The following is an 18772-nucleotide window of genomic DNA, read 5'->3' as shown; positions in this document are numbered from 1 at the left end:
TGACTTATTGCTTATCGTGACAGGCTTTCATTTTAATTTTAAAACAAAGCACAGCAATCATATTTTTTTAATAAACAAAGCTTACCCAAGATATATATTTTAGTTCAAGTGCAATATGTGATCTATTTTCTCGTTTCTTATTCCCAGATTCGACTTTTCAACGGCCGGCGAGTTGTTTTCCCCTGGGAAATGTCTTATATTTTCCTGCCAATGTGTTTCTAAAACATGACATGCATGATGGCAGATCCTGTCTGCAATCACAGGGGCACCTGGCGTGCCTTGGGGTATTTCTGTCATAGACATAGTACAACTCCTCTTCTCTGCTCTGAGAGCACAGTAGTTCTCTGTGCCTCCCACTTGGATAAAATAAATTACTTTAAATGGTTGCATGCACTGTAGCCAATTGAATATTGTGTTTAAAGCACTCATCTCTTGACTACAATACATAAATCTTAAATGGCAATTCATGTTATGACATTAGCAAACAAAAAAAAACAACACATTATACATACTATCATCATGTGGTCTTGTCACAGTCATTAGGTACAAACACACATACAATGATCAATACAAGCAAATTCTCATAGGGGAAAATGGTGGCATAATGACCATGGAAGCTGAAATCATCACCAACTAAAAACATCAGCCAATGAGAGAATGGAGAAGAAAATGCACTGAATAATTAGAAAGAAAAATATCAAGTTGTCGGATGTTTTAAAGGCATGAGAGGTTAAGCGGCCCCTTAAATGTAAAATAAGAGAATGTGAATGGGCGAGAAGTCAGCGGGTGAGGAAGCAGCCAATTATCCAAAAGAACTCTTGGCATCGAGCTCCCTGGCTCCCATTAGGAGACATACTATTACCGTGTTAAGCGGCACACTAAGGAGCATGCTGGATTGGTGACTATGTGTGTAATGTGCATGTGCATGGTACTTTTTACCTAAATAATAAAGCAATAGACATTGTAGACGTCTCCCAGTCTTGGCTTCTTCTTACAACCCTTTGAATCCTATTATTATCAGGGGTCGACCGATATGGGATTTTCAAATGCTGATATCTAAAACAAATTTCAGTCAATTGCTGATACATAAAACAGATTTTGTAAGCTAACATTTGAGGCCGAAATACTTTTTTTTAAAAGCACATAGATTATGATTTTTTTTTTTTTTTTAATTGCCTCAACAGGTTCAAATTTACAATGATGACCTGAGACTTGAAGGACATATTTGATCTAGAGCTATTGAACCAACGAACATAACCCTTCTTCTTATGATTAAACGCACTGAGGAAGAGCAGTCCATTATTTTCAAATAATTAAACCCACCAGGATGTCACAACGAGAGGTAAACAAGTGAGATTTTAAGAGGATGCTTCCCATGCTAAAGCTAATACTAACTCAAATGCTACACTAACGCTACAAGTTACATTTAGAGTGTAAGGATCACTCAGTAAACACCTTTAAAGGCTAAAGCAACATTGCATATTCTCTCATGCAAGATAAAAAAATCTTACAAACTTTACAAAACATGAAAGCGGAGTGGCCTGCCTTCAAGCTGCTGCAGGGTCTTTCTGGGGTCGTACCGTCAGTCAGCGGTGGCCACAGTTGCCAACACAGATGCCAGATCAAAATAGTTTTTTATTAGCATATTTACTTTGTTTCTCGGCCGATGGCAGATGTTGGAAAAAAGTTCATATATCGGCCCGGCCAATATATCGGTCGACCTCTAATTGTAATATAAATAAAATAATAATAATAATAATTATTATTATTATTATTATTATAAATTATAGTAAGGGATTCATATGATGAAGAAAATTTGACAAACCCTGATCTCTTTCCTGCTTGGAATTAGATTTCAACTAGTTGTTTATATTTTTTAAACTTAATGTTGTGGCATGTTTTAGTGTTTAAAAAAAGAATGTTTTTAAAGATAAGAGCAATAACCCAAAATTGGAAAATGCAAGTAGCTCCAAGTAGAGATTATAACGATACATTGATCAGGATCGATGCATCGATTGATTACGCAACGATCCAATCAAAATTGAAACGCAAAAATCGATCGATATTGTCAACTTTTAGATAACCATTTGTTTACCATAGTTTTCATTAGAGATGTCTGATATTATCGAGTTGCTGATAATATCGGTCGATAAATGCATTTTGAAATGATATCGAATAAGATCGACAATGGTTTTTCAGTTTCAGTTTTGGGCCAATATGCATATGGCAGTGCCTAATTGGCACTTTGTACTGGCACTTGATCCCAAAAAACCTTATTAACACTATTTTAATTTCAACGGTAAATATAATGGGGCAATATAGGCATTTTTTCCATAACATCAGTTGAAGTTCTTCTCTTATTTTTCACAGAATGTTGATTTGGAAAACCTTGAAGTCGTTACATTTATCATTTTTAAAGCATCCAGTTGGTCATCACAATACATTTAGCTATTATATGTTAAGTCCAAGACCGCATTTATCGGTATCAGTTTTTGGAATTGGACAATATATCAGTTAAAAAGTCGTGATCGCACAACTATAATTTCCACTGAAATGTCTGAAATATAGCAGCAAGAAAATTGTTAAAAATGTAAACCTTTATTTTTTATTTATGTTGCTTTAGGTGAACTACAGAATTGTGATAAATGGCACTTAAATCAAACTGACAACAAATTGTGACAGACTTTTGTAACATCAGCAAATATAACATTGTCCGAAAAGAATATTTGATAGTAGCTTTGCATGTAATGCAAAAGCAACCATCTACAGGATGTTATTCCTTGAATGTTGTTTCTTCGGCGCGCCACACAGCCCAAACCAATTGGACCATCGACACCATTAAAATACTGAAATGACCTGAATTCTCGTGCGACGCAGGTAATCTTTCAAATGATTCCACTCTCATTTTTTTTTTCAAAATGTATCTAGTCCTACAATTTTTATTCAATTCACATATTTCATACTTTTAAGAATTTAGGAAGCTAAGGGGCATAAAAGTTGCATACAGAATGTGCCAAAAACCTATGGCTCCCCCAAAATTTGCCAAAAACGTTCCCATTCGTTTCTAATGGGATGCCATTGTCATGTACTGCATGTCGTTCTAATTATTTATAATGACCAAAGATTCCTCTTCATTCTCAACGGCAGAAAAACATGGGTGGTTGTGATTTTTGACCAAAAACTTGCTTACAGTCCATTGACATTCAATTGGCCCCCAAGTAAGGTGGTGCCATTGACAGCCATGTACGTCCAATGAAGCCCCTTCTGAAGACGATACACAAGAAAGCCCGCAAACAGTTTGCTGAAGATCGGTCAACAAGGCACATGGATTACTGGAACCATGTCCTATGGTCTGATGAGACGGGCGGGCTTTCTTGTGTACCGTCTTCAGAAGACGCTACCTCCTGGGGTGACAGCCATGCACACCAATTTGATTAAGAGTGCGGCGTATGGTCTGAGCACTAACAGGCCGACCCCCCACCTCTTCAATCTCTGCAGCAATGTTGACAGCACTCCTGTAATGAGTCACATGACATTTTGGAGGGAAAATGACTAGCAGTACTCAATTTGGACATTTAGGATGCACTCACTTTTGTTGCCAGGGGTTTGGATATTAATGGCTATATTTTCAGTTATTTTGAGGGGAAAATAAATTACTCTACTATATAAGCTGCACACAGACTACTTTTCATTGTATCAAAGTGTCATTTTGTCAGTGTTGTCCCATGAAAAGAGATAGTTAAATATCTGCAGTTATATATCTGCTGTAAATTGCCTCCAATCTGTCGTAGAGAGGAGTAAGACAACCAGAGGATATAATATATAGAGAAGGACAGGGCATATGGTGGTTAAACATAGATTGTTGAAACAGGAGAATATCAATGATGTGAGGCAATGCACACAAGAAAAATGTGTTGATAAAAAAGCTAACTGTGGATCAGGTCAGCTCTTTTTACTGTCTTTTTCAGCCCTCAACACTCAAGCCACCTCTTAAATTGAACATTTGTATGTTCTTCCACATCTTTACCAGTGAATTTGGCACCAGGACATCATTTTCGGACAGAATGGTAGGTTTAGCTCAGTAAACATCTCCTTCGTACACTATTTCCATTTATTTACTATTCGGGACAAACGGGAGGTTGACCCGCCTAGCCACAATTGCTAACGTCATGAATATTACCGTATTGGCCCTGATTATAAGACGACCCCCTCTTTTTCAAGACTCAAATTTGAAAAAACATTTTTTGAACACCAAATTAATTTTTATACAGAAAATAATTACAGTACACCTGAAACAAATGATTATAACAATATATTTGAGAGAAAATGCATGTTATTTTGCCCCATTCAAATTTTAATATCTGAACATTTAAAAAGGTAAACTAAAGTGCAATCACATTTGTAAATGAATGGCTTCTGGTTATTGAAATGTAAATAAACCAATCTTGTGATAAAACTACAAAATTGCAATAACTGCATTAACCATCAAAGTGAGGTCTAACTGTAGCTGTAGTCTTGAAACAAATCTGAATCAGGAAAAACACTGCAATAAAATAATGCAAACTGGTTAAACTTGAGAGTAGCTGAGATCTGTCATGACGAAACCTCAAGTTCAGCATTTGCTTCAATGATATCTGGCGCCATCTAGCGTCGTGAATGGGTATAATGTCTAGATATAAGATGACTCCCACTTTTTCAGTTTTATTTCAATGCGAAAAACATCGTCTTATATTCGGGCCACTACGGTAAATAGTAAAAGTGACGTGTTGCTTGCGATATGCCAGTGAGGTCTACCTTTTTTTTTTTTTTTTTTTTTTTTTTTAAATGTGATCATAGTCTCAGAACCTATCCCGGGAAACTGTGCATTGCATCCCACTGAGTGTGCTATAAATCATTCAGAGTGGCTGAAAAGGAGTGCTGCAATATCAATTCACGATTAAACAAATTAGTAATGCCCAATAATTCAAAAACTAGTCAACTTCAGATCCCAAAGGACAGGTTCAGGACAAACTAAACTGGAATTATTTAGCTAAAGCACCGATACGAGGGATGTATCCCTACCTTATTTTTAATTTCACGCATTTTATGCACTTTCAAGGGCAATTTCTGACACAGCTTCTGTCCTGCCTCTTTTACTTTCATCTTTCCTGCCTCTTCCTGTTTCATATTCTCCACCAGTGCCTCACAAAAGGAGAAACACGGGAGAGGGAAGGGCAGAAAGACAGGAGGGCAGACAGTCAGAGGTAGATGAAAGATGGATAAGGGGAGACGCTTCCGTCTGCTCCACTCACCAGATTCATCCTCTCATCTTAGTTGTTAATAACCTGCAAACAGTTCTCATGAATAAAAGTGGAAAGAGTAGAGCTTGGCCCAGCAAACATGACAGTCATGCGTTCCCTTGGAACACACGTATAATGCATGCCCAGGGCTTGCTATAACGTCAGCTCATCACGTTTCCACTTTTAAAACTGTCGGCGCCTACAAGTGGCTGCCTTATGAACTTTTAATCATGTCTACCCATGGCAAATGGGTGCAGTGCTGACAGCTGTTTAAGTGGCTGAGAAGTTAGCTAGGTGATTGAGAGGTAGGCTATACAACACTTTTCAGGCTTCTTTTCAAGCTGTGATATAATATTGTTGTAAGAGCTCTCGTTAAAGCACACACTGAAAGAATCCTAATTGGGTTTTAGTGTCACATATTTCAGAGGACCCTCCACCTTGAAAAGCAAAAAAAGGCTATGATGGTGTTGGTTTTGTGGGGATGATGAAAGTCGAGCACTTGCTCCACACACACACACACACGAACATGAGTAAAGGAATTCACAGACCTCTATGAAGTTGGCCCGCCATCAGACGCAAGTTTATAGAAAAATTTAATCATTCGTTTGTGCTGAAAATGTTCTTTTGTTTGTGCTGCTATTGTTTTTGAGTTATTATTATGTTTTTATTATTGATTATATTAATATTATTGTTTTAATAGGTTTATCTGAGGTCAACCAGCCCCCCCATTTTGATTAAAAATGGTAACTATGGTGTCAATTGTTTGTGCACTAAACAATTCATTTCTGCTGCTATTGTTTTATAGATATTGAGATGACGTCACTCGTAGCTTTTCCGTATCCAACTCCAGCGGCTGACGTAGTGTACCAACTCTCTCAATAGAAGAGCTGTGTCCCAACAACTAGCGTAAACGTAGCACAAAGAAATGGCACCCCTTTGGCTCCATTTTGCAGTAAATATGGTGTTGAGATATTAATTTCGAGTGAAGATGTGACTCGCAGCCCCCCCATTTACAGCAAAATGGACCCGAAGGGGTGCCGTTCGTTTGTGCTACGTTTGCGCTAGTTGTTGGGACACAGCTCTTCTATTGAGAGAGTTGGTCAGCTGCGATGGAGGGGCTACGCTTGACGTCATCACTCGAAATTAATATCTAAAATGATAGCGGCACAAAGAAACAAAATTTACAGCCAAACAAGCACAAATCTAGCACTAAAAAATGGCATCATTTCGGGTCCATTTTGTAATAAATGAGGGGCTGGGTGGCATCATGACTCGAAATCACTGATGTTTTTGTCAACAATGACAATAACAAAAATATTTTGTCGACTAATTTTTTCATGACAATGACGTGACAATGACGAGCTAAAAACGTGGCTTGGGAGACTAAAACAAAAGGACAACGAGACGTGAATGCGACGTCGTTTCTGTTGTATGTTCATAATGCGTGACGTTTTCATATTGTACATCAGCTTGCATCATGGCAGTGTTTGGATCGTGTCACTCATGTGAGATGTGCTGTGCCTCTCCCTCCTCACTGGAGTTTAGGATGTGTCTCAAGATAGGCTGTGATCCATCTTGCTTGTTTGGAAACATGGTAATTTTTTTTTTTTTTTTTTTTATCTTGGCAAGAGCAAATATGCAATGTTGCTTTAGCCTTTTAAGGTCTGTGCTGAGTGATCATCAAATGCTAAATGTAATCCTTGAGTTAGCATAACATTCACATTATTATTAGCATTAGCTTCAGAATGGCGAGCGTCCTCTTAAAACACTGGCCAGTCTAAAGCAGAGCCACTTGGTTTTTCTGGTCAGTGAGTCTAGAGGATGACTTTTTTTTACATACAGTTCATGGCTTTTACGTAGGTTTAATTGAAAATAATGTCCCACTTTTAAGTGTATTATCATCAAAAAGTTGGCTTTGTCCTTGTAGACGCTACAATACGTGTTCGTCTATGTTCATTCTAAATTGTTGTTGTTGGAAACCTTGATTTATTTTGGGACTAAAACATTTGAATTTTAGAGACAAAAACATTTCGAGTAACTGTCGGCTAAAACTAGAGGAAATTTGTATGAGATTTCGTTGACTGAAACCAGACGAACACATTTTAAAATGACTAAAATATGACTGACTTCATGCAATAGACTAAGACAAAAATTAATAGGGCTGCCAAAAACAATCAAAATCGAAATCAATATCTCAAAAACGATGGCAGCACAAACGACACTTTTTACAGCGTAAACCAGTGCAAATGAAGCATAAATGATTGACACCATTTTTAGCCATTTTTAATCAAAATGGGGGCTGGTTGACCTCAGATTGAAGTATAAAAGAACTGTAAATATCTTAGAAACGATAGCAGCACAAATGAAACTTTTTACAGTACAAACGAGCACAAACGATTGACATAATTTTATATCGATTTGCATCTGATGGGGGTCCAACTTCACGGAGGTAATGCCCACTACTGTTGTTATGATGTGTATGCTGAAAGATAAGCAGTGGCACTAATGCTATTGAAGGGAATAGTATCTTTTCTTGTATTCACCGTTCGACTGTTTGTGTTACTCGAACATACCCAATATAAAATAAATAGCATTTATATCATAGTTTAAGGAAAACAAGCAGAATATATTTGACATAGGACATAAGAGTTACATGACGCCTTCTGACCAAGGAAGCCCAACGCGTATGTCATGCAGCTGACTGACCAAGATTGACGCTGATAGGCAAAAATCATCTACAAGCCCACGTCTGCAACACCAAATCCCGCAATCAGCTCTTCAGGACAGTCCAAAACAAATGACGGGACGTCGTGTACTACCACAACACCCGATAACAAAAACAAGTTTGATAGCTCGGCGCCCAGACCCGTGCCGCCCATAAGGTGATTTAGGCAACCGCCTAAGGGCGCTCAAGGGTCCAAAAAGGCGTCAAGAAAAATATTCAAATAATATTTGATGAAAGCAGTATTCAAAAAATTATACAAAACAATAAAACAAAAGAACAACAAAACCGTTCATAATAAGTCTTTAAATAATAATGAAATCATTTTTCTAGTGTGCCTTCTGCCCATTTCACTTTTTCCTGTGATGCGATAATTTCACCACGGACCCTAGTCTCACCACCCAGCAGACAATGGCGACCTGAAGGTGCTATTTTTACCCTCCGCAATTGAGCGACGTTACGGTGACAAGTCAACTTCATGAAAAGACAAAAGCCCTTTGGGTCAGAAGAAAAAGACAGAAGACAGCAAAGACGTGAAGAAAAACAGAGGTTTGTTGTGATGATTTTTTTCAACAGCATAAGCACATAGACTTAGCGCAACTGCAAGCTAGCGGTTATTTACATAGAGTTTATATGACTTATTGCTAAAGCAAAATTCTACTGTATCATTAGCCAGGCTGTTGTTTTAGAAATATTTTCAGTATTCAGCTAGCTGTGGATTAGTTTCAGTTAAATTTACTCCCCCTCCAATTTTAGAGAAATTTGGACAAAGTGTATGGGAGACTAAAATTGTCTTGCTTATTTTCATGTGACGTGAACCACTTTTACCTTGTGTTAAATTGTGCTTTTCAAATAAATTTGCCCTGCCTTAAAGTGCCAAGGTTAATTAAATAAATACCTTCCTGACCAAATTGGTCAGGAACGGCCCTGTCGGCACCTCTCAGACGGTGAGGCGCACCGAACCTCCCACCTCGGTTGCCTGGTAACCATGACCCAGCAACGAACAGTGACGCATGAACTTGACCGCCCAAATCTGCAACAGAATTATCCTAAACAACACCCGGGCACACCCTTCGTCCGGCCCACCGTACCGCAGACTTCAAAAAGACTGTACGTTCAGCTAACAACTGTCGCCTCTTTGGGACATTCCGATCTGCTCGTTGTTTTACTGACCCTGGATTCAGAATTGCCTCTCTGTCTGGGACCTACTTGCTGTTGGCCTTGCCGTTTGATCGCTGTCGACCTGCATAAATTGTCAACTAGTGTTTCGAAGCCTTTTTCCAGCTTTCAAAATGGAGTCAGTAAGTCTAAAGTGAACGCGCAGAGTTCAGCCTTTTGGCCGGGTTGTCAGGTTTCGCCAGCCCGGGTCGTTGGAGCTGCGCCAGCGAGGGTCCGTCGATTCGGCTGTCGTGATTCTGGCAATCTGGCTAAAAGGTCAGGTTCCGTCACTGTTTATTTTTGTCCTTGTCATTGTGCTAAGGCATTCTCACTAATTCTATTGTACATTATAAAAATTAATTAAATAATAAATAAATAAATAAATAATTAATTCGATAAATAATCTGTTAACGTAATTCATCCAAACTATTCTATGAATGCAAATTATTGCATTTTGTTTACCTCAAAGTACTTTTGGTGTCGTACAAAGTATGTATTATTTACACCAGGATTCCTATCTAGAGATTATTTTAATTGGAATTTCCTGATCCTACTCAAATAATCCCTTCAACTATGTTAATTGAGTGACAGTTCTTTCCTATATACATTACGGAATCGTTTTCCTTCTCACTCAAGGGTTTAATATCCGCCTATGACCATCACACTCCAGCAGTGTCCCGTGGAGGTAACTTCAATAAGGTGCTTTACTCTGAGACATATTTTAAAATTTGCCTCTACAAAATGCACACATTTCTACAACTGGCAATTAAGCAACTTTTAAATAAAATATTTCTGCCTAGAAGTTCATCTTAATCCATTTTTGCAGCAATTTAAGTGCACTTGTGAGCTTTACCGCATTAATTCCCTTCAAGCGGTTATACTGTAATTTAATCAATAAAGTTATTGCATTAGCATTGATAGTCAGTATACTTGTATGTATAGATACACTATTACTTTGGCAGTGTCTATTTCTGTTGTTGGTGTTACAATGTTTATTTATAGGACACTTCCACACAAACCTCAAATCAAGTTCAACTCCATGTCTGAGGTCTTTGAAAGCAATCAATGTGTGACTGCTAAGGATACGCTTCACTTGCCTCCACTGGCCTCCATCTGCCACAATACTCTATTCAACACTTTTTTTTTTTTTATCCTAAACACATGGCCGTCCTCCCTTGAGTGGTCCGGTCTGACACATGCACTCTGTTTGTGCAGGAGCAGCAATTTTGACTGGATAGCGTGGAGATGCTCCCCCAAGTTTGAGGAAAAAACCCTCAGGCATCAGTTACTCCCGCGCCACGCACAAGTGGCGGTGTGCAGGCACCTTATGAGAGGGCGAGACCTCCCCCACCCTACCCTACACACCACCCAGCATCACTCTCTTTGCGACACAGGAACACCTAATGCATAATTAAAGACACTTTTCCTAAAAGGCGGCATGCACATTACTCTGCAACCACAGTGACATGCCTGGATACTCAAACATGCCCACTTTAGCTGTAAGGAAGATGCGCACTGAAGTAGCTTGTGACAAGCAGAAAATACTGCCAAGAAGCCAGAAAAAGATGAGGGTAGAGAGCAAATTGTAGAGCAAAATTACTTGACAGAAAGGCAATTTAGGTTCATCATTTCTTTTTATCTGGAGTGTTTAGACTCTTCACTTTCCAAATTAAGAATCACAGTTTGTCACAGCCTCAACTTAGCATAATTTTAAAACAACTTGAGCATCCCGAGAGAAAAATGAATTTATTAAACAATTGAAAATGTGGTATACAGACTCCTGATTTCAGAGTGGAATATAATGGGGCTATTTTTAAACCACTACTACAACTACTAGGAGTGTAGCTGAATGTTGCTTTTACTGAGCCTTAATTTTGAAGCAATCATCAACAATTATCCACCTAAATTTCTAATTGCTCAGTATAATCCAACACAAGTTAGGTGAAGGTCATTTCACGAATACCATCAGGCACATCCAGCCCCAAACTAGCCCTGGAAGGGCTCATTTAAAGTACTGTCAAACATATATTTGAATGAAATTAGAAACTCAAGCACCTGTTTAAAATGTACCAGGGGAAGTCTAACCATAATTGGCAGCTCAAATGATGTCAAATTAATACCATACCGGGCGGCTCCAGAAGAGACACATGCAATTATGCTTGATAGATGACGAAAACGACAACGACTTCCACAAGGGGGCGCCACTAAACATATTTAAATTCACTTTTTCTAGACGTTATCTTGCAAGAAAGCCTAAAAACTACATTAACCGTTTAATAAGCATCCCATATTGATAATCCTAAACGAGAATAAAATTTCATCCATGCATTAACACTTTACCTCAACAACTTTAACACCCACACGCGAAGTAAACTTAACAATTAAATTAACTTACAAGCGATGAAGTCCACTTGTGCACATGTGCTCCAAGATCCCCCGCGCACATCAACAAGTTCGGAGCTGCCACAGAATGATCATGAATGAAGAATGAAGCGTTTTAAGACGCGCTCTTGCACGAACCGGAATGTGATGAGTGCGCACGTTAGTCTCAGAGGGCTCGCTGCGCACACCACCATTGCTCTATTTAGACGATCAAGAGGATTGTCCTGCCACATGAACACAAATGACTGATTGCCGTCCTGGGGGCTCGCTCAGCACAGTGCGTCATGCAAACCGGAGCACTTCTGGACTCGAGCTCCGACGCCAAAGTGTCCATCATAGTCCGATGTGAGAGTCAGTCCATCGCGGATCGAGGTGAAACACTGACAAACTTCAATGTCCACGGCTCTTGTCTCTTAGAAGCCCATCACTACCCCTTCACTTAGCGCTGACTGCGCGAGATGTGGTGGCGGCGAAGATGATGCGCTCCCGGGCGCACGCTCAGCTTTGCAACTCCTCCACGCGCACCTATGGGTGGTCTCTCTCCTCCCTACCCAACCTGCCCTTCTTCACCGCGACAAACATTCTCCCCACCTAAGTATGCATCCACCCACACGCACATCCTCTTTAGCATCCAGTTGAAAGGAGGGGAAAAAAGTGGAATATGCATACTCGAGTATAATTTAAACATGACAAAACGTTAATTATTTTTGGGGAAAATGTAATAAAATATAGACGAAAATATACAATATATGAAAACCATTGTGCAGCACTCCATAATTACAGTGACATCTTAATGGCTAAATTAGGGGATAACCTTTAGTCAACGATTGCACTATTAAAGTTACTATAATACGGTGTGATGAGGACATGGATGAACTCATTAAATTAGAAAATAATTTGTGTTTAATCTAGAAAGTGGGTAATTTTCAAAGAGTTACCACAACATGAACAAAAAAAATAAGTGAGGTCATGACACTCAACATTAACCTTGCAGCGTATTATTTTGTCATCATCAGCATCAGAAAGGATGGGTGGGGGAAAATTTAGCCAACAGTTAAGATCGATACACATTTGTTTTAATGTGCAAATTTAATTTACCCATAAATATTATTATTATATAGTGCAAAAAATAATTCCATGCGAGATCATATTTGTACCACCACAAAAAACATATAATACTTATTTTTTCCGATACAAAAATCTTAATTTGACCAGTAATTAAAGAACATATTAAATAAAGAAATGTTAAGAAGTGGTTTTATTATTATTATTATTATTTATTTATTTATTTATTTTTTAAAAATAAATAGACACCTGAGCACGCGACTTGCAATCATTTTGGCGCGCATTAAAAGTTTACCAACATCCAAATACACTAAAGCATGTCGACAAAATGCGCAGCGTGATAGTTTCTCACCTTTATCTCACAGCGTCGTGGAAAACCGTCCATGCCGCCTGTTGCAGCCGCTTAAATCCGCTTTAAGAAGGGACATGTCAACCAGGTGCCACCAGTTCGCGTCCGTCCTCGCGCTCTCGGCTGGAGAGAAAAACAGCTTTGAAGGGTCCCACAAGCAGTGTAAATGTTTAAAAGTTTGCAGAAATGTAGAGGCTGCCGGATGCAAACATTCCAAGTGGCTCTGTTCGGGGGGGCTCGAGTCGTCAGAGGCGAAGAGCGAGCGAGCCGAGTGGCTGCACGCATCCAGACATTGTGAGCCTTTGACAGCTCCAGTTGATTTCTTTGCAGACAGCAGCTGCTGGAAGCCACCACCTTGAACTGCACTTGTTTTATTCATCAAAGATGTCGCGGCATCAGGCATCAGCGTGTCACAAGTTTGGATAAAGCGAGGAATATATGACAGTTTTCCCCCCAATATCACTCGCACATGCAAGTCAGACAGCATCTTATGTGGCAAGAATGCATGAAGGTGTTTCAACAGTAAGAAAATAAGATGAGGAAGAACAATATATGTATTCATTCTTATCTTTGCACAGTCATAGTATGGGAATATACAACCTCTAACAAAAAGTATGGAATCACCAGTCTGGGACGAGCACTCACTCAGACATTTTATCATGTGGAACAAACTCAGATAAAAAGCTTGAAAAAAAAATAATTAATTAGTTCAAAAGCGCAATTCTTTAGCATTCAGAAACACTAAAAGAAATGAATTTAAAAAACATTGTGGTGGTCAGTAAATGTTACTTTAATAGAGCAAGTGCAGGGAAATATATATGGAATCACTCCATTCTGAGGAAAAAAATATGGAATCATGACAAACAAAGAAATAACAATCAAAACACATCTTTATTAGTAGCACCACCTCTGGCTTTTATGACAGCTTGAAGTCTCTGAAGCATGGACTTGAGTATGAACTGAGTATTCTTCATCAATTTGGGTCCAACTCTCTTTGATTGCAGTTGCCGGATCATCCTTGCAGGTCGGAGCTTTGCTGTGGACCATTTTTTTCAATTTCCACCACAGGTTTTCAATGTGGTTGAGATCTGGGCTATTTGCAGGTCATGACATTGACTGGATGAGTCTTTCTCCAAGGAATGCTTTAACAGTTTTAGCTCTGTGGCATGATGCATTGTCCTCTTGGAAAATGACAAACATATTTTCAATTGAAGGGATTAGAAAACTGTCTGAAATTTCAATGTAAACTTGTGCATTTATTGAAGGTTTAACCACAGCCATCTCCAAAGTGCCTTTGCCTGACATGCAGCCCCATATCATCAAGGACTGAGGGAACTTTGATGTTTTCTTCAGGCAGTCATCTTTTTAAATCTCACTGGAACAGCACCAAACAAAAGTTCCTGCATCATCACCCTGTCCAATGCAGATTATTGACTCTTGACACCTTGTCCAATGCAGATTCTTGACTCTTGACAAGGTGATGATGCTGGAACTTTGATTTGTTTAAAATAAATAAATAAATAAATTAAATTAATGAAACCCTTATATGTATACGGCGGAAAACACTCGGGCAGTTTACATGGTGACTCTGCGACACAAAGACGCAATGACTGAGTAGCAGACTCGCCTCGCGTGCAAATGGTGTCGGCGAAGACGAAAAATTCTGAATCCTGCCTCCAAAGTGGAAGAATCCGATTGCGGGGGGTTGAGGGGGGCTTCCTCGGTATGCATATCAAAGGCTCCTGCGGCGCGAGACCGCGCCGTTAACGTCAGCACTCGTACACGTCACATTGGGCATGCGCAGCGGTGCTACTAAACATTAAAATCAGCAAATATGGCGGAATGTCGGATTTAATTCACTGTTTTAATAATATTTCTAAATCAAATATGTTGAACGTTTCAATTTTTGTGCCTTTTTGAACAAAAGAAAAATGACATTGCTTCGAGTGGGTGGGCATATTTTTTCCGGGCTGAGGGAGCTTGGTGGGGTCAAAGTGCATCATTCTCTGTTGCCCTGTAAATCGGCACTGCCCCCTAGGGCCTGGCATGAATACTACATCGTTTTCATGTGGAATTGCGACATTGTTCAAATGGAGACGCAAATGCAAATGCAAATGCAAATTTGAAATTTTTCGTATTCTCGGAGAGTCACCATGTAAACGGCCCCTCAGTTGACTTGAAGTTCCGCTCTGAGACCACCAATTTGGCCAAATTTCAAAATTGCCCTATATGCATGTGTGATACATCATTGTGACAGACTGTGGCACTCGCGAGAGGTAACTGAGGAACTTTGCGTCCCTTAAAGTGTGTATAACACCAAAAAGTATGTTTTTTTTTTTTTTTTCCACAGTGTTTTATGCTCCTGAATGAAATGGACCGCTTGGATGCAATGTTCCCTTCAATTTTTTATGTGTCTGAGCAGACACACAAGCTCCCTGAGCAAACTGCGGACCACGGTGAGCAACATCAGACGTTTACCACTGGGCCACACATCAGTATCACGCCTGTTCAAAACCCTGGATCGTAGTAAGTTACATGGCTTACTAAAAGAATGAAACTACAGCAGCAATTTTCATTAGTTTACTTTTAATATAATTGATTTGGCCCATTTGATGAGTGTGCCGTATTTTTCGGACTATATGTCGCAGTTTTTTTTCATAGTTTGGCTGGGGGTGCGACTTATACTCAGGAGCGACTTATGTGTGAAATTATTAACTCATTATGATATAATTTCACACATTATTTTGGTGTTTTGGAAAGACACTGATAGTTTGGTAAACCTGTTAGCATGTTCTTTATGCTATAGTTATCTGAATAACTCTTAATAGCCTTGGCCACGTTTGCGTTCTGCCTTTGGCAATGTGTGTTCAATTGTATTATTGACTTTTTTATATTGAAATGCATGCTTTTAGTTTGTGGCGCTTTCACGCCCAAGTGGGGGCGCACTCACACCTGTTTACGCGAAGAGGAGCGCTCACATGCCAGAAGAAGTCGGACAGCTACGCAGCGCCTGAGCGAGTGGGCGAGAGAGAGAGAGAGAGAGAGAGAGAGAGAGAGAGAGAGAGAGAGAGAGAGAGAGAGAGAGAGAAACACGGCTCCGAAACTATGTTCATTGTTTATGATTGTAAAATATTTCTACAGAGGCAATGCCTGTGTGTCTTTTCTGTTGTTGTTGTTTGTTTTCCACCCACGATCGGACACTTAGAACCAGTTGTGTGGTTGTTTGAACGATGTTCTAATGCTAGCGAACGCATGCTAACAGTTTGTGTCATTGCTGTAATAGCAGCTAATTATCATTTATTTACGTTGATGCGAACCTGTTTAGTCTCGAGGACAAAATTGATTTGAATAATTTCTATTTTTAGTTTCACCCTTCAAATGATAGTGTCATAACGACGGCCAAAATAAAGTCAGCAAATTATATGGACATCCAGCATCGTCATTAGGGAGTTTAGCTCGCCGTATAGCCAGGACCGAGCCGTAGCATCCTGGACAATATATTCGCATTTTGTTGTTCATGCATCATGTAACATTATCATACTGTACACTTATTCAGCATGTTGTTCTCTATTGTATTTTTATATTGAATTGCCTTTCAAGATGACATATCTGTTCTATGTGTTGGATTGTATCAAGTAGCTTTACCCCAAAAATGCGACTTATACTCTGGTGCGATTTATAGTCTGAAAAATTACGTAGTATTCTGTACCCAAATATACAGGAAATGGCCCTGAGATGCTCCAATATGTCTAGGAATTGACCCAGAATGAATAGGAAGTATCTGGAAATGCCCTAAAATCAACAGAATATGATCCAAAATGTACAGGAATTGGCCCTGAGATACCCCAACATGTACAGGAAGTGACCTGTAACCCAAAATGGCTTCCATTCACGTCAACTTGAAGGACTGGCTGTGAATGGTCATTTTTCAGTGCTTTCGACGGCTCTAAATGTAGGACAGCAGCTATCAATTATTTTAGTAGTCGCTCAATCAATGAACTAGTTAGTTCAAATAATTGAATAATCGGGCAAGGAACATAAAATATTAAAATAACTGAGCTGAGCCTCAAACGGTGTAAATAAATGAGGATCTAAGTACAACAACAAAACAATTGGCTAACTTACGTAGCAAAAGTCCGTTATCTTAAATGCAAACTTTTTTTTTACAGTGCTGTTTTTTTGCCGAAAATAAAGTAATCCCGCCCACAAGAGATCTTTGGCTAGGTTCATACCACAGGTTGTAATGCACAAATCCGATTTTTTCGTGTTTTTCCGACTCGAGTGAGGAATTAACTTGATGGTCTGAACGGGAAAAGTCACATAAAAACGGACCATTTCATATTCGATCTAGATCACTTTTGTATGTGGTTAAAATCCGACCTGAGCCACATTTTTTCCAGGATGTGGCTGCGGTCTGAATTGTCAAGTCGGCCAAATCGGAATTCATGCAGCAATTACGTCAGCAAATAGCAAGAGAGACAAGGCGCTATGGGAGCGATGGCGCTTTGCATTAGTGTTAGCACCTAGCTTGGGAAGAGGCGGGCTTGACAACAGTCATAAAAAATAGAATAGGGCCTGAGAATGCTCGGTTTTCTCTCTGTGCGCTAAAGGAGCAATATTTCAAAATTGCTTACACGGACGAGAGTTGGGGCAAACTGTCAAAATGTGTGTGCGTCATGCCCGCACAGTGCATGTATGCTATCAATCCAGATAATTTATTATAGGGATTATTTATGTCTGCTCACCCTTGAATGACGTTGAGCCAGCATGTGTAGTCATGTGTTTTGATGCTCCTGCGCATGCAGGTCAGTTTGCTCAGCGCATCTAGGACTGCGAATTAGTGCAGATGTGTGGTACTTGAACGGGCTCAATGGATAAGGGCAGTCTGAATGGGCACGACAAAAAACAGATATGACAAAAAATCGGAAGTGAGCATTAAGACCTGTGGTATGAACCTAGCCTAATTGCAATGAATGTGGCCCGCGAACTAAAATGAGTTGGACACCCCTGGTTTAAAGTTACATAGGGTTTTACAACAAATAAACAGCACATTAAATTACTTGTACAAACAATATATGAAGACCTTTAAAGGGAACCACGGATAGAAAGACTTGTAGTTTTTAAAAGTTAAACGTTATTTCGAGTCAAAATAATTCAATATTAAACCCCTCTTGATGTTTTCATTTTGATACAATTTGTAAAATTAGTTCAACTAGTAGGTGGCCATTGTTGCTGACGTCATAGGGTAGTGACATCACTGGGTTATGCTGCCGGGCTTCCAGAATATGACTCTAGCGACATAAAAATGTCATCTGTTCAGCTAGTTCAATTTGAAACCAATAAGAACATTAATGAGTATGACAGCACTGTCGATATTTCACAAAATGGGCAGAAAAAGCAAATGAACAGGAAAGACGGGATGACAAGAGAGGAGGACAAAACCGGTGTTCAGCCAAAATGTGCTACACTGGCGAAACATCTACCAGATGTGAATTTGACACCCAAAGTACTACAGTGCGCTTTCAGCTTGTTTTGTTTGCGTACAGACTGAAGGGAATAGTATGTTTTCTCGTATTCACCGTTCGACTGTTTGATTAAATTAAGTTTGTTAGAGTAATACAATCCGGGAATAGCATCTTTTCTCGTATTTACTGTTTGACTGTTTATATTACTCTAATGTAGCATTTATATAATAGTTTAAGGAAAACAAGCAAAATATATTTGACATAGGGCATAAGAGATACATGACGCCTTCTGATCACAGAAGCCCAACACGTGCATCATGCAGCTGACCGAGCAAGATTGACACTGATAACC

The 18772-nt window shown here is 39.3% G+C and overlaps 1 protein-coding gene across 6 annotated transcripts in view; it reads right to left on the bottom strand.

The window, feature by feature from the left end:
• The window catches only part of ntng1a (netrin g1a), a 343888-nt gene that overhangs the window by 303492 nt on the left and 21624 nt on the right, over positions 1–18772 (bottom strand). For 5 of the 6 annotated variants that reach the window (XM_057823738.1, XM_057823740.1, XM_057823741.1 and 2 more), the window contains exon 1: positions 11555–12091. The gene's annotated coding sequence lies outside the window, so the exon portion shown is untranslated. Of the gene's footprint in view, positions 1–11554; positions 12092–12958; positions 13079–18772 lie in introns of those variants that run through there. The other variant, XM_057823739.1, reaches the window with a different exon arrangement.

Source organism: Corythoichthys intestinalis, chromosome 20 (assembly GCF_030265065.1).
Source record: "Corythoichthys intestinalis isolate RoL2023-P3 chromosome 20, ASM3026506v1, whole genome shotgun sequence".
In the NCBI taxonomy this organism is placed as follows: domain Eukaryota; kingdom Metazoa; phylum Chordata; class Actinopteri; order Syngnathiformes; family Syngnathidae; genus Corythoichthys; species Corythoichthys intestinalis.
The sequence above is the reverse complement of the archived record's forward strand: the minus strand, read 5'-3'. Positions and strand labels throughout refer to the sequence as shown.